Raw genomic sequence first — 13,294 nt, 5'->3', positions numbered from 1 at the left:
AACTATGGGATATGAGTTTTCTTCTATCATTGAATCATTGTCTTGTTTATTATAAGGCTCTATTGGTGTTGATTTAGGATTAGCTTCCTCTCCTCATATTTTTGTCATCAAGTTTTTAATCTTGTGACACTCCTTCATTTTATGGGTTGGGATCTTATGTATCTCACACCAAATGCCTCTATCTGTTTCTGTCCTTTTAGTAGTCCACCAAGTATTCTTGGGTGGATTTGAGGGAGGGTTCTTTCTAACTTTTTTCCCTACAAATTTATTGTTAGCTTCAGCCCTTGGCTAATTATTTGAAAAGTAGTCTCTTTTCCCTCCTTGTTTGAGTTTTTCTTTGATTTTTACAACATATTTGAAGGTAGTTGCTAATGTTCCAATATTCAAGAATTCCATCTCATTTTGAATATATCTATGAAGCCCATTGTGATATTTCAAAATTTGGTGCTATCTGAATCTTTTATACTAAGTTTTTTTTGAAACTGCATAGAATATGTTGGTGTAATATTTTACCAATTTATCCCTTTTTTGTTAAAGAAACTTCCATTCTATATATATCTTCAAGAAAGTATGCCTCTTTTATGTATCCAAAAATTCTCCCCATTTGGGCTTATTATCAAAGAGTATTGTTAAACCTAATTCTCTTTCTTTATTCAATTATTTTGTTTTTGATTATGGAAAATAGGTTTTAAAAGGGCCCTAAAACTTGAACATAACAAAGAACAGTCAACAAAAGAACGGTTAAGGCTACAAATAGAGCCATAAAACAAAAAGAAAGAACATCTCCCTAAATGAATATAGAAACAAAAGTAAATCTAGGGAGAGACACCAAAAAACTAGGGCTACCCACGAAAAGCCAGGGTGCTCAAATGATGTCTCTCAGTATTTCTACTGCATTTATCGCCAACTTTGATAGCTTTCTAGCTACCTCCTTCATCTTAGAAAGCTCCTAGTCTGGGGCTAGGTTGTCCTTTTTCCTAGTGCTAGATCTAGTTTGCTTCCTTGCACTTTATTCAATAATTTTGTTTCCCATGCTAGTTTCACATGACTTTCAACTTTCAAGAGGGAAAATGTTATTTTTTCTACATCAAAGAAATGATTGATAAAAAGTGTCAATCCAATTTTGAAAACCAATTATCAACAAAATCAACATCAACTTTTCCTTCCAAATTTAGGATACAAAAATTCACTTGTACTTTAAAGGAGTATTTCCATGGAATGATGCTACCAAACTAGGTGATTTTTGGTTCTACAATATTTGTAAAAATTGATTCACAATCTCTTCTAATTGCTTGGCCAAAGACTCGTCCACCATCTTCTTAACAAAATATGATGAATTATCTAACATCTTTGGTTTTTTGCACCACAAAGTAGGGTATTCAAAAAAATATTATGTGGCTAATCTTAATCTTTAATAAGTAATTCTTTTATTAGTTGACATACATGGTGTTCCCACTCTGATACCACCGATCCAATTTATGAAATGGGATGAAACAACAATATCTGGTTTCATTCAAATACCTACAATATCAATGTTAAACTTTTGGAAAATATTGGAAAAACTTGAAAGAGTTGTATGAAAATTGAAAGGCATCTTATTATTTGAAAATGTAGGAATATATAAAACGATGGAACATCAAAAGTCACCTAAGATATGAATTTGAAATGTCTACATGGCTATAATAAAATAAAAATATTTATCTAAAACTATTAAAATAACTAGGCATTTATTTACCCCAACTTGCTAGGGTCATAACTTTTGATATAGAGATCAAAATTCAAAACTATTTACACCATTGGAAATAAGAATTAAAAATCTAGTTTTAGTCACTTAAACAACGAGCCTTTGGTTATCCAATTCTAAGGACTAATGAAAGTTTAAACTTTTAATTTTGAGCATAAGACCTCTAAAAAAGCCATTTACTAAGATGTAGAAAAAAAATTTACAAATGCAAATTTTTAACTTTTTGTATTGTTTCAGTTTGAAGTCCTTAGATATTCTAGAGCAACCAATTTCCATTTTTCCATCAATGCAATAGTATTGTGATATGGAGCCTAATCAAATGCCAAGGCCCCTAAGATGGGGTCAAGGGGAAGTGTCCCAAGTGCACTCCTTGTCATAGCATAGGTTGGGGTCAAGGGGCAATGCCCTTGTGGGGGTTTGGGGAGGGCCCCCAAAGCAAAAAATGCCCTTATATTGTAAAAGACATTGAAAATTATTTTTCATATTGGACACCTTATTCTAGCCCTAATAATGTAAGTGTCAAAAGCTTGTATAAAAAGGCTTTGGGTTAGGGATTTCATGATGTAATGTGTGATGTAAAAATTAGTTCTTGTAGTGGTATTTAGCTATAAGGTGTTACAAATTGTAATCAAGTTGTAATCACTGGATAATAATAATATTGGACATGTTGTTGGTGGATGTAGCTTAGGGATTGGGTGAACTAGGTCAAATCTTTGTGTCTTGTGTTATCTTTTATGTGATCTACTATTTTTTGGTATTGGTTATATTTGCATGTAATTGTTATTTCTATTTGACATTAATCCTAACAAGTGGTATTAGAGCTAGACAGTCATCATTTTTTTAGCCAGACCATCTTTTTTTTTAGCAATCTTCCATAGGATGGTCTCACGATTGAGTGGGAGGAATGAAAAATGAGATTAAGGTGAGGGTTGACAAGTTTAATGGGCATAACTTTCAGTTATGAAAAATGCAAATGGATGACTATCTTTATTAGAAGGATTTATGGAAGCCATTGGAAGGAAAAACCAAGAATCAGGGATCTATGATATTTTAGATAGAATGGAACTTGGGAGCATTCAATTATGTCTAGCACCATTGGTGGAATTTAATATGAAAAAAGAGAAGATGACAGAAGAGTTGATGCAAACCCTAGAAAAATTGTACGAAAATACCTCCACTTCAAAGACGATATTTCTCATGAATAATTTATTTAATATGAAAATGGTGGAAGGTGTATCTATTTTAGATTATTTAAATGAGTTTAGTACTATTACTAGTTATTTATCTTCTATGGTTATGAATTTTGATGAAGAAATTAGGGATCTCTTGATTTTGTATTCTTTTCCTAAAAGTTGGAATGGCTCAATAATGGCTATAAGTAATTCCATTTTTGGATCTAATACTCTAAAATAGGATGATGTGATCAGTGTTATTTTGAGTAAAGAAACTTGTAGGAATACCTTAGGTGGATCCACATTACAAAGTGCATTGAATGCACAAAGCAAAGGCAAAATGACCGAGAGAGGAAATAATTTCAAAAATTGTGGGAAATCAAGCTGAAAGTCAAAGGGGAAGAGGTCTCAATCTAGAGGACTAAGAGATTATGTTGATGAGAATAGATTGAAGAAGACTATTAATGAGGGAGATTTATAAGAGCATACAAGTATGATCAATATGTTTCAATCATTGTTTTGTCACTAATGTCAAACTTTCTATTTTCTTGTATGACAATTGCTTATATGATTTAAGTACTATCACTTATTTGGTTGATGAAGAGGATTTGATCAAAAGATATAACAATAACACCTAGAGGAAAGGTTGAGTTATGATTATGTAATAAAGTACAATAATTAGTTATGATAGTGATAACATGATGCATTGATAATCTACTTAAGGTTACAAAGGCTACTTACACTAAGAAAGTTTAGAAGAACAAGTTACAAAGGCTATCTAACTTTGATAATTACAAACCTAAAAATATTGAATCTGCTTTCAAAGCTAAGGTGTCATTGAAGAAACCTAATGAGAAGAAAAAGAAGAAAAAGATAAAGTATGTATCCAATGATATTGATACAAATGAGGAGGATGTAGAACAACTTGAAACACTACTGGCAAGAAGATTACAAAAAGGTAAAGGAAAGTTCAAAGGTAAATTACCTATCATTTGTTTCAATTGCAATGAGGTTGGTCATATTACTAGATGTCCAAAGAAGAAGAACTATAGAGATGGTGACAATTACAAGAGTAGGAGAGATGAAGACAACAAGGATTAGAAAGATAAAGACAAAAAGTCTCGCTTGATTGCTGAAGAGTTATGAAAAGATGAATCTGATAAACATGATGATGAAGTGGTGTATGTTGCATAAAGGATGAATCTAATGAAGATGAGGCAACTATACTTGTGACTTGTGTGAACAAGAATGATGGATCATTGATAGTGGGTGTTCACATCACATGACTAGAGACAAAAGGTAAGTTCATTACCCTAAATTGTTATGATGGAAATAGTGTAATATTTGGTAATGATGCACCATGCTTGATAAAAGGGAAAGATTCTATCAAGATCATAGATAAGATTTTATGTGATAATGCTAACTATGTTGAAGGACTTAACTATAATTTGTTGAGTGTGTCACAACTGAATAATTTAGGATGTCAGGTTGAGTTTGAAAACAAGATTTCTATGATATATGACAATAATGGGAAAATAATTGGAAAGGGTGATCAAACTAGGAGTAATCCATTCTATCTTGACATAGAGGATGCTACTTGTCTTGTTGTAAAATTTGATGATGTGTGGCTATGGTAAAAAAAGTTATGTCATGTTAATTTTTGATAATCTAGTTAGTATCACTAACATGAGAAAGGGTAGGGTTTTCCTAAGTTGAAGAAGCCTAATAATACAATGTGCAAGAAATGCTAGTTAGGAAAAATGTCAAAGTCAAGTTTTAAGAGTAAAAGTTATACCTCTAAAGGAATACTAGAGATTATTCATACTAACTTGTGTGGACTAGATGTGCAAAGCTACAAAGGAGACAAGTACATTATGCTACTTGTTGATGACTATTCTAGAATGATGATAGTTATATTTCTAAAACATAAATCTGATGCTTTCCAAATGTTTAAGTGGTGCTTAGTAAGAGTTGAGAAGGAAATATATAAAAATATGAAGTGTTTGAGATCTGACAGAGGAGGAGAATTTACATCAAGTGAGTTTGAGATGTTCTATAATGACAAAGAAATCAAAAGATAGACATCTGCCCCTAGAACCCCTCCACAAAATAGAATTGCTAAAAGAAGGAACAAATCTATAATGGATTGTGCTATAACACTCATGATGGGGGAAAATGTTGCTTTAAAATATTGAAGAGAACTTGTAAGTACAAAAATCTATACCTTGAACCATGTACAAGTCAAGAAAGGTATTTATTCAACACCTTTTAAACTATGGTATGGATACTCACCTAATGTCAAATATTTTAAGGTGTTTGGAAGCAAGTGTTACATTCTTAAAGATATCAAGAATGGTAAACTAGATAGAAAATGTGAGGAAGGTATATTCCTAGGATATTCCACAAGAAGGAAAGCTTATAAGTGTTTAAATAGTAACACTAACAAAGTTGTGAAAAATGCAAATATGAATTTTGATGAATATATAGAAGTATATGAGGTTGAACCTATAAAAGAACCAGAAGAATACAAATCATTTATATTCTTTTATGAAGGTATGCCTACTGAAAAAGATGTTGCAAATCAAGCTACAAACCAACAAGAAGTTTCAGTGACTACTAAGTCACATACTTTGAATGTTGATTTGCATTTAGAAACTGAGCTACACTTAAATGTCAAGTTATAGAATGAAGTCGAATCACATTTTGATTCTAAGATTAGTGTACATGAAAGAGATTTTGACTTACCTAATGGATATGCACATAGTGAGTTTGAAGCTGGAAGACAATTTGAAGAAACTAGAGCTAAACCAAGATTTTCTAAATATGTCAAGAGACATCATCCTACTACACAAATTATTAGACATAAAGATGCTAGACCAATGACAAGAAATAGATTGAGAAATGATACATGTTTGTTGAGTCTGAAGGAACCTAAATTAGTGAGAGATGCATTAGAAGATGTATGTTGGAGTAAATCCATGCAAGAAGAGATTTAACAATTGAGAAAAATAAAACATGGACTCTAATTCCTAGACTAGAAGACAAAAATGTGATTGACACCAAGTGGATATTCAGAAACAAGCTAAATGAAAATGGTGAAGTCATAAGGAAAAAGGAAAGATTAGTTTGCAAAAGATATGCACGAGAAGAAGGAATTGACTATGGAGAGAAATTTTCTTCTATTACTATATTGGAAGGAGTAAAAAATTTACTTGCGTATTTTACATACAAAGGTTTCAAAGTTTATCAAATGGATGTTAAATCTATATTTTTGAATGACATATTAGAGGAAGAAGTTTACATAGAACAACTAGACTAAGAACATGGTATGTAGATTACATAAAGCTCTATATGGTTTGAAACAAGTACTAAGAGCATGGTATGAGAAACTTCATAATTATCTTGTGAAGATTGGTTTGAAAAGACTGATGATAATAACAATCTATCATGAAGATAGAGAAAGAAAAAGGCATTTTGTTATCTAAATTTTTTTTTGATGATAACATATTTGGAGGTCAAGATGCTTTATGTAAGACTTTTGCAAATGAAATGAGGCAATAATTTGAGATGTCTATGTTTGGAGAGATCAAGTTCTTTGTGGGTTTGTCAGTATATCAGATAAAATATGGTATATGCATCACTCAATCAAAATATGTCAAGAAAATACTAAAAACTTTTGGATTGGAAGATTCCAAACTAGTAAGTACACATATGGTGACAAGACACAAGTTGTCAAAGAATGATGATTTAGTTGAGGTGAATCAAACATCATATAGGTCTATGATTGGCAAATTAAAATATGTAGTACATAGCAGACCTAACATTGCATTATCTGTAGGGATAGTTGCAAGATTTTTTGCTAATTCTAGGGATAATTATTTGATTTATGTTAAGAGAATAATGAGATATCTTAAAGGAATAGAAGAGTTTGGTCTATACTATAAGAAAAATAAGAAATTGGAATTAAGATCCTATACTAATGCTGATTGGTTGGAAATATTGATGATAGAAAGAGTACTAATGGTGGAGTATTTTTCTTAGGCAAGATGTTGGTTACATGGACTAGCAAAAACCACATCTACATCTCACAATCTACTGTTGAAGATGAATATATTGTTGCTGCTATAAATTTTACAAACATTGTATGGATCAAATAATTACTCAAAGGTATGAAGGAAGAGATCACAAAACTAGTGACACTTTATTGTGATAATACAAGTGTTATCAATATATCAAAGAATCCTATGATGCACGCAAAGACTAAGCACATTACAATTAAATATCATTACTTGAGAGAATTACTTTAAGATAAAGAGGTGAAAATGGAATATGTTAACACAAAAGAGAAAATTATCGATATCTTCAGAAAAGCATTACCTAAGGATGATCATGGGTATCTAAGAGGTAAACTAGAGATGATATCACTATCAAAGGCTATCTAGGTAACAAGAGGAGTTCCTTGCATCAAAGAAGCTAATTTTCATATACTACAAATTGATGCAGTGGACCTTACTTTAGGAGCTGCCTAAAGTAGTCAACAAGCTGAAAATTTAAATTAGTCACAAGGAAGGTGACAAAGGAAAGAATTGGAGAAACTGAAAAGGCTTATATCTATATGTTAAGATGACAAGTCTTTGGCATTGTTGTCAAAGAGGAATAGATTCACCAAGGGAGATAGTTACCAATCAAAGGAGAGTGCAAGAAAGAGGGAGATAGTTATTGATCAAGAGAAAAAAGAAAGAGAAATCCTAACATCTACCTAGTAAGAGGAAGAGCCAAGAAGTAATTTAGAGGGAGTTATAAGAAAGATTCTTCTAACCTATTCAAAAGATGAAAATTTCTGATAGAGGGAGAGATTTCAATACAAGGAATTATTTTCTTTTTGGTATTTGGTTGGTGTTAATATTTTAACCTAGTCAGTTTGGTTGATCAGTTTGGTGTGTCATCAATGCCAAAGAGGGAGATTTTTGAGAATAGATTGAAAAAGACTATTAATGAGGGAGATTGTAGAGAACATACAAGTATGACCAATATGTTTCAATAATTTTTTTGTCATTGATTTCAAACATGCTATTTTCTGGTAAGACAACTACTTATATGATTTAAGTACTATCACTTATTTGATTGATGAAGAGGATTTGATCAAAACATGTAACAATAGCACCTAGAGGAAAGGTTGAGTTATGATTATGTAAAGAAGTACAAGAATCAGTTAAGATAGTGATAACATGCTATATTGATAATCTACTTAAGATTACAAAGGCTAGTTATACTAAGAAAGTTTATAAGAAAAAGTTAAACAAAGTTTGTCTACCAAGCTTCATCGAGTGGATAGTAGGTGCCGAGAAAAGTCAATGCAAGGAAGTCTATTCAAGTTTATGTTGAGAAAACTAGTGGATGGTGAGTAAAGTTTAGTTGATTATGAGTACTAGTAAACTTTAGTTTGTGCTGAGTAATTTTATAGAGGATGTCAAGAAATGCAATATGTGTTAAGCATTAGAAACAAGATAATGCTGAGTGGTTGCATTATTGAAAAGATCACGAATTTGATGAATCTGGGCCAAAAAGTTTTGTTCTTGGATTATGTGTGTATGCCTAAAATGTGAGCACACTTATATGAGTCATTATATCATAGATTTCTCAAGAATGAGGTCTTGAATGGTGTCTCATAGCTCTCTATTCATGGAGTGTAAGGGTTTATAATGAAGGCCCTTAGTTTGACCTAGTTTGTGCCCATGCAAGTACAGCATAAAATGAGAGATTAAAAGATCAAAATAGGAATGAAAATGAAGATGAAAACTAATCTAAATGTTGTCAATGAAAATTAATGCAAGAACAAAAATCTAATCTATGAAAGGAAATAATCATACAAGATCTAATCTATGAAAGCAAACATGGATCTAAGGTAATATGAAAATGCAAAGATGGATCATGATGATGGAAGCTATGGATGCATGAGAGAAGAAGACAAGAAGATAGAAGTTCTCCAAAAAAATATTTAATGCTCAAACTCCTCCAAAAATTGATCTCCAAACCTGCAACATAGCAATAGCATAATTCCAGATCTCTGAAGTTAGCATAGCAATAGCATAACTGTGGATGTAAAAAATGAGGAGAGGGCTCAACCTTATAAAGAAGAATTTGGTGATGGGAGGCTTCTCACAACCAATATGGAAAAATAGAGCTTGATCCATGTGAGACAAAATTCCACCAATGAGAAAAGAGGAGGAAAATTAAATGGAATCCCACTTAGAAATATGAGCATTTAAGTGTAGAGGAAATAAAAAAAGATTTACTTGATTTATTTCCTTTTCAAGTGGAATTTTATTTAATTAAAAAAGAGAAAGTTCTTTTAATTAAATATAGAATATTTAATTAAATTAAAAGAGGGGTTTTTCTTTTAGTTAATTAAATGTGAATTAATTATTTAATTAAAAGAGAGGTTTTCTTTTAATTAAATAAGACTTAGGATAAAATGATCAAACCATAGGAAATATTAAAATAATTGAATTAATTGCAATTTGATCAAAGAAATTTATTTGAATTGATTTAATATTATATTGTAAACCATTGATTTGGGAAACTTGATAAATTGAATAATGTGGGCCCATAATCTAGGTGACCATTTTGGGGTGCATACATTTGTCCCTCTTTGACTAATGTGTGATTGATTTGGGAACACATATAGTCAAAAAAAGAAATTGAAGTGTGAGATCAATTTGAGATCACAAAACAACCCAGATGTGTGGTCGATTCAGGAACACATTAGGACAATGAAATTAAATAAATTTTGACTTAAAAAAGTCTAGGATAAAATTAATAAAACTAAATCAAGGATTGATGTTGATAGATACTAGCCCCTCATGATCAAAATCAAAATGAGAGAGAGGAGAAACAAAAAATCGATAAATTTGATCAAATTGAACAAAAGATAAGTTCTTGATGTAAGATGAAAGAAATCCAAGAATAAAAAACTATTGTAGACTTGAAAAAATTGCTAAAATGGCTAGAAAGGTAGATCACATAGGAGTGTCGATGTGGGAGTGACTAAACATGGAGCACATTTGGCCAAAAAGTGCATTGACTAAGCCTTGCTAGCAAAACTTTCATGGATGTCATGATATTTATGTGAAGCTCCCTATGTGCTAGCAAAAACCTGAGCAATGCCAAAGAGTAAGGTGCAAAAATGGTAAGAGGGATAGGTCCCTAAAGTTGGACCAGCCAAATCAATGGCAAAAATGTGCTAATATAGGGCCCCAAAATACATCTGCATGTCTTTAAAGAGATAGAGGGAGGATATAGGGGCAAGAGGAAAATAAAAGGATGACATAGGTAGCAGTGGACCCATTTTGATAGGGTAGGGGTTATGCATTATGAAGGCATGCATAAGAAGCTACTAGTCTTCAAAAAATAAAGCACAAGGCACAAAACTATGGGTACTAAGACCAATTTAAGGGATATTTTCATGGGAAAGGTAGTGAAAAACAAGCCTCTTCACAAATTAATTGTGTGATCTTTCACATATGCATGCAAAATGTTTTGTTGGTAAAAAAAATCACCTCCAAATTATTTTTTGAAAATAAAATAAAAATAATCACCACATTGATTTGCATGCCCATGTTTGATGTTCTAGGCGCAAAAATTTATTTCATTTAATTTTAACAACATCCAAATAGGAAAAAAATAATAGAAATGGGGTTGTTTGGGTTCTTTGAGCTCAATGATGATGTCTTTTTGGGCTCAAAGGTACTAGAAACAAAGGTCCCCCTATATCCAATAAAAGCACCTCTAAAAACTTAAACCCTCTGAAAGAAAAAACATAGATATGAAAAACATGCCAAACCTCTCATAAAGAGAATAGAGGTATGAAGATCTAGACCTCTAATACCATGTTGCAATTGATGAAATTTCAACCATACAACTCCCAAGAACCATTGCATGCAAACACTTGTCACAAAAAGAGTGGAGCAAATCTAAGGAGGCTGATTTGATAGATCCATAAAAAAAATGTTTTGTTAATAAAAAAAGTGTTCTTATTTACAAGAGATATTCGTCCTTATAAAGGAGATCAGACCACTAAAAGGTAAAATGTAGGTTGCATGATAATAATTAATAAGGGAATTAATTATGATGTTCCTAAAGTTTAGCTTAAGAAAAATAGAGTTAATCAGGAAACACCTAATTACACTAACATTCTATATATATATATATATATATATATATATATATCTTTGTGTGTGTGTGTGTGTGTGTGTGTGTGAGTATCTGTGTGTGTGTGTATGTATATATATATGTATGTATATATGTGTGTATGTATGTATACATACACATATATACATACATAAATATGTATTTTATATATATATATATATATATATATATGTATATGTATATGTATATGTATGTATACATATACACACACACACACACATATATATATATGTATGTATGTATGTATATGTATATGTATATGTATACATATGTGCACACACAAATATCATGTAGGAGAATCTTGGATTTTCTTCATGGTTACTTTGGAGTTCATGGGAGGGGGCTCAATAGTTTCTTTGGAGGGTGCTTGGATTGATACTTGGTTGAGGAAGAGGATCTCGGTAGAGGTTACTCAATCATCTCTTTGTAGTTCTTGGTTGAAATCAGTGGATAAATGGACTCGGTGATCTAGAGGTGCTTACTGCTCAGTTGTTGAAGGAGCTTGACATAGCTTGGGGTACTTGGTCATCAAAGGTAGTTGATGATGCTTGTGGAAACTTGACACACATTGGGAGCTCAGTGAAGCTCGGTTGTAGTGTTGCCTAAGTTTCTCAATCAGTGAATGGACTTTTTCTATGAAGAAGGAACTTGGCATATACTAAGGAGATTGGTTAGTTTGGTTTTGATGTTGACCAAGTGACTCAGTCAATGAAGGGGCTCAGTTATGCTTGAGGATTTGATGGTGCTCAGTGGTGGTTTCTAACTCTTGATCATGTCTTAGTTTTTTGTATTTCTTGAGTTATCTGTGAGCCAACCTTTTGGCATTAATTTGGGTTGTAGGTATTTAATTAGTGTTGTAGCCAACTTGTGGCTTATGCATATATTTAATGTAAGGGTTTATTTTATTTTGTATTGGGCTAGGCCAACTTGTGTCTTATTTGGGTATAAGTAGGAGGTCTTTTAGATTCTTTAGGAATTTATTCAAGGGAATGGATCTTGAGTCCAGTGTGGAGTAGGTGAAGATCCAAGTTTTCTTAAGTGTGTGGATACAGTGTTGAATGTGAGGTAATTCACACTTGGATCTAGAGTGAAGTTTGATAAGGGCTAGTAGTTGAGGCTTGGAAAACAAGGACATTGTTTAGTGGGTTTGTGAGCACAAGTTTAGATATGCCTAGGAGGTTTCTACCAGATTGTGGATCTAGACTAGCCAGTGTGTTGGGATTGGACCTAAAGGGATCTTGCAGAAGTGATATTATAATTGCTATTATATTTTTCCATAACTGGGAAGGTCTTACAACCTAACACATTTCATGTAATCAATTATTTTATAAATAAAGAGTTTTTATATATAAGATATTGCATTTTTGTTGTTTGATTATTTGGTAGGGGCTAGGACATCTCCTTTAGGGATTCTCCTACCTTGCACTAAGTCATATGTTATCAGAGCATAGTTGTTCCTAAATGTGTAGATAGATCACTGAATTTGAGACAGTTTGCACTAGGACCTTAGGTTGGAGAAGTTGATCTAGTGGTAGATTTTTTGTAGAGGGTTTGTGAAGATCTTGAAAGATAGCTTTGAGAGGATTAGACCTTAGGATGATTGTAAATCTCCATGATGGAGGGGAGAAGAGATTTTATAGGATGTCTTCTTGCTTATTTAAGGAGGGGTTGGTTGAATTCCATGGATGTTTATGGAGTTGGATGTTACTAATCTAGAAGAGAGTTGTCTAGCCAATTAAAAGACTTGTCTATGAGAGAAGATGACATAAAAATGTTGCAGAGGAGGTAGCAAAGGTATGTGAGGTTGGTTTTGATTAGTTTGTGGAGTTTGATGTGAAACCTATAGAGAAATTGGTGGTTTTTTCTAAAATACCTGAGCTTACCATGGAGATTCTTAATCTTGTTGATGCTGAGGTTGAGATTGGTTTTCATGATTAGTCAGGAGTGTCTAACATGGAAATTGTAGAGCATCTTATTGTGAGAAATGAGACCACTAGTGTTATGTGTTTGGCATGTGTTGATGGAGATCTACATATTGCTACTAATGTGGAGTTTCTCACTACTAGTGTGGATTCACTAGTTGTTTTGGATTTTTTGATGAAGCATTATGTTCAATTTGTTCCTGGGAGTGAGCATGTTGATTGGGATTTTGAGATGCAAGAGATTC

Source organism: Cupressus sempervirens, chromosome 9 (genome assembly GCF_028749045.1).
Source record: "Cupressus sempervirens isolate cs-2001-9-10 chromosome 9, ASM2874904v1, whole genome shotgun sequence".
Lineage (NCBI taxonomy): Eukaryota > Viridiplantae > Streptophyta > Pinopsida > Cupressales > Cupressaceae > Cupressus > Cupressus sempervirens.
This window is presented reverse-complemented; position numbering follows the sequence as displayed.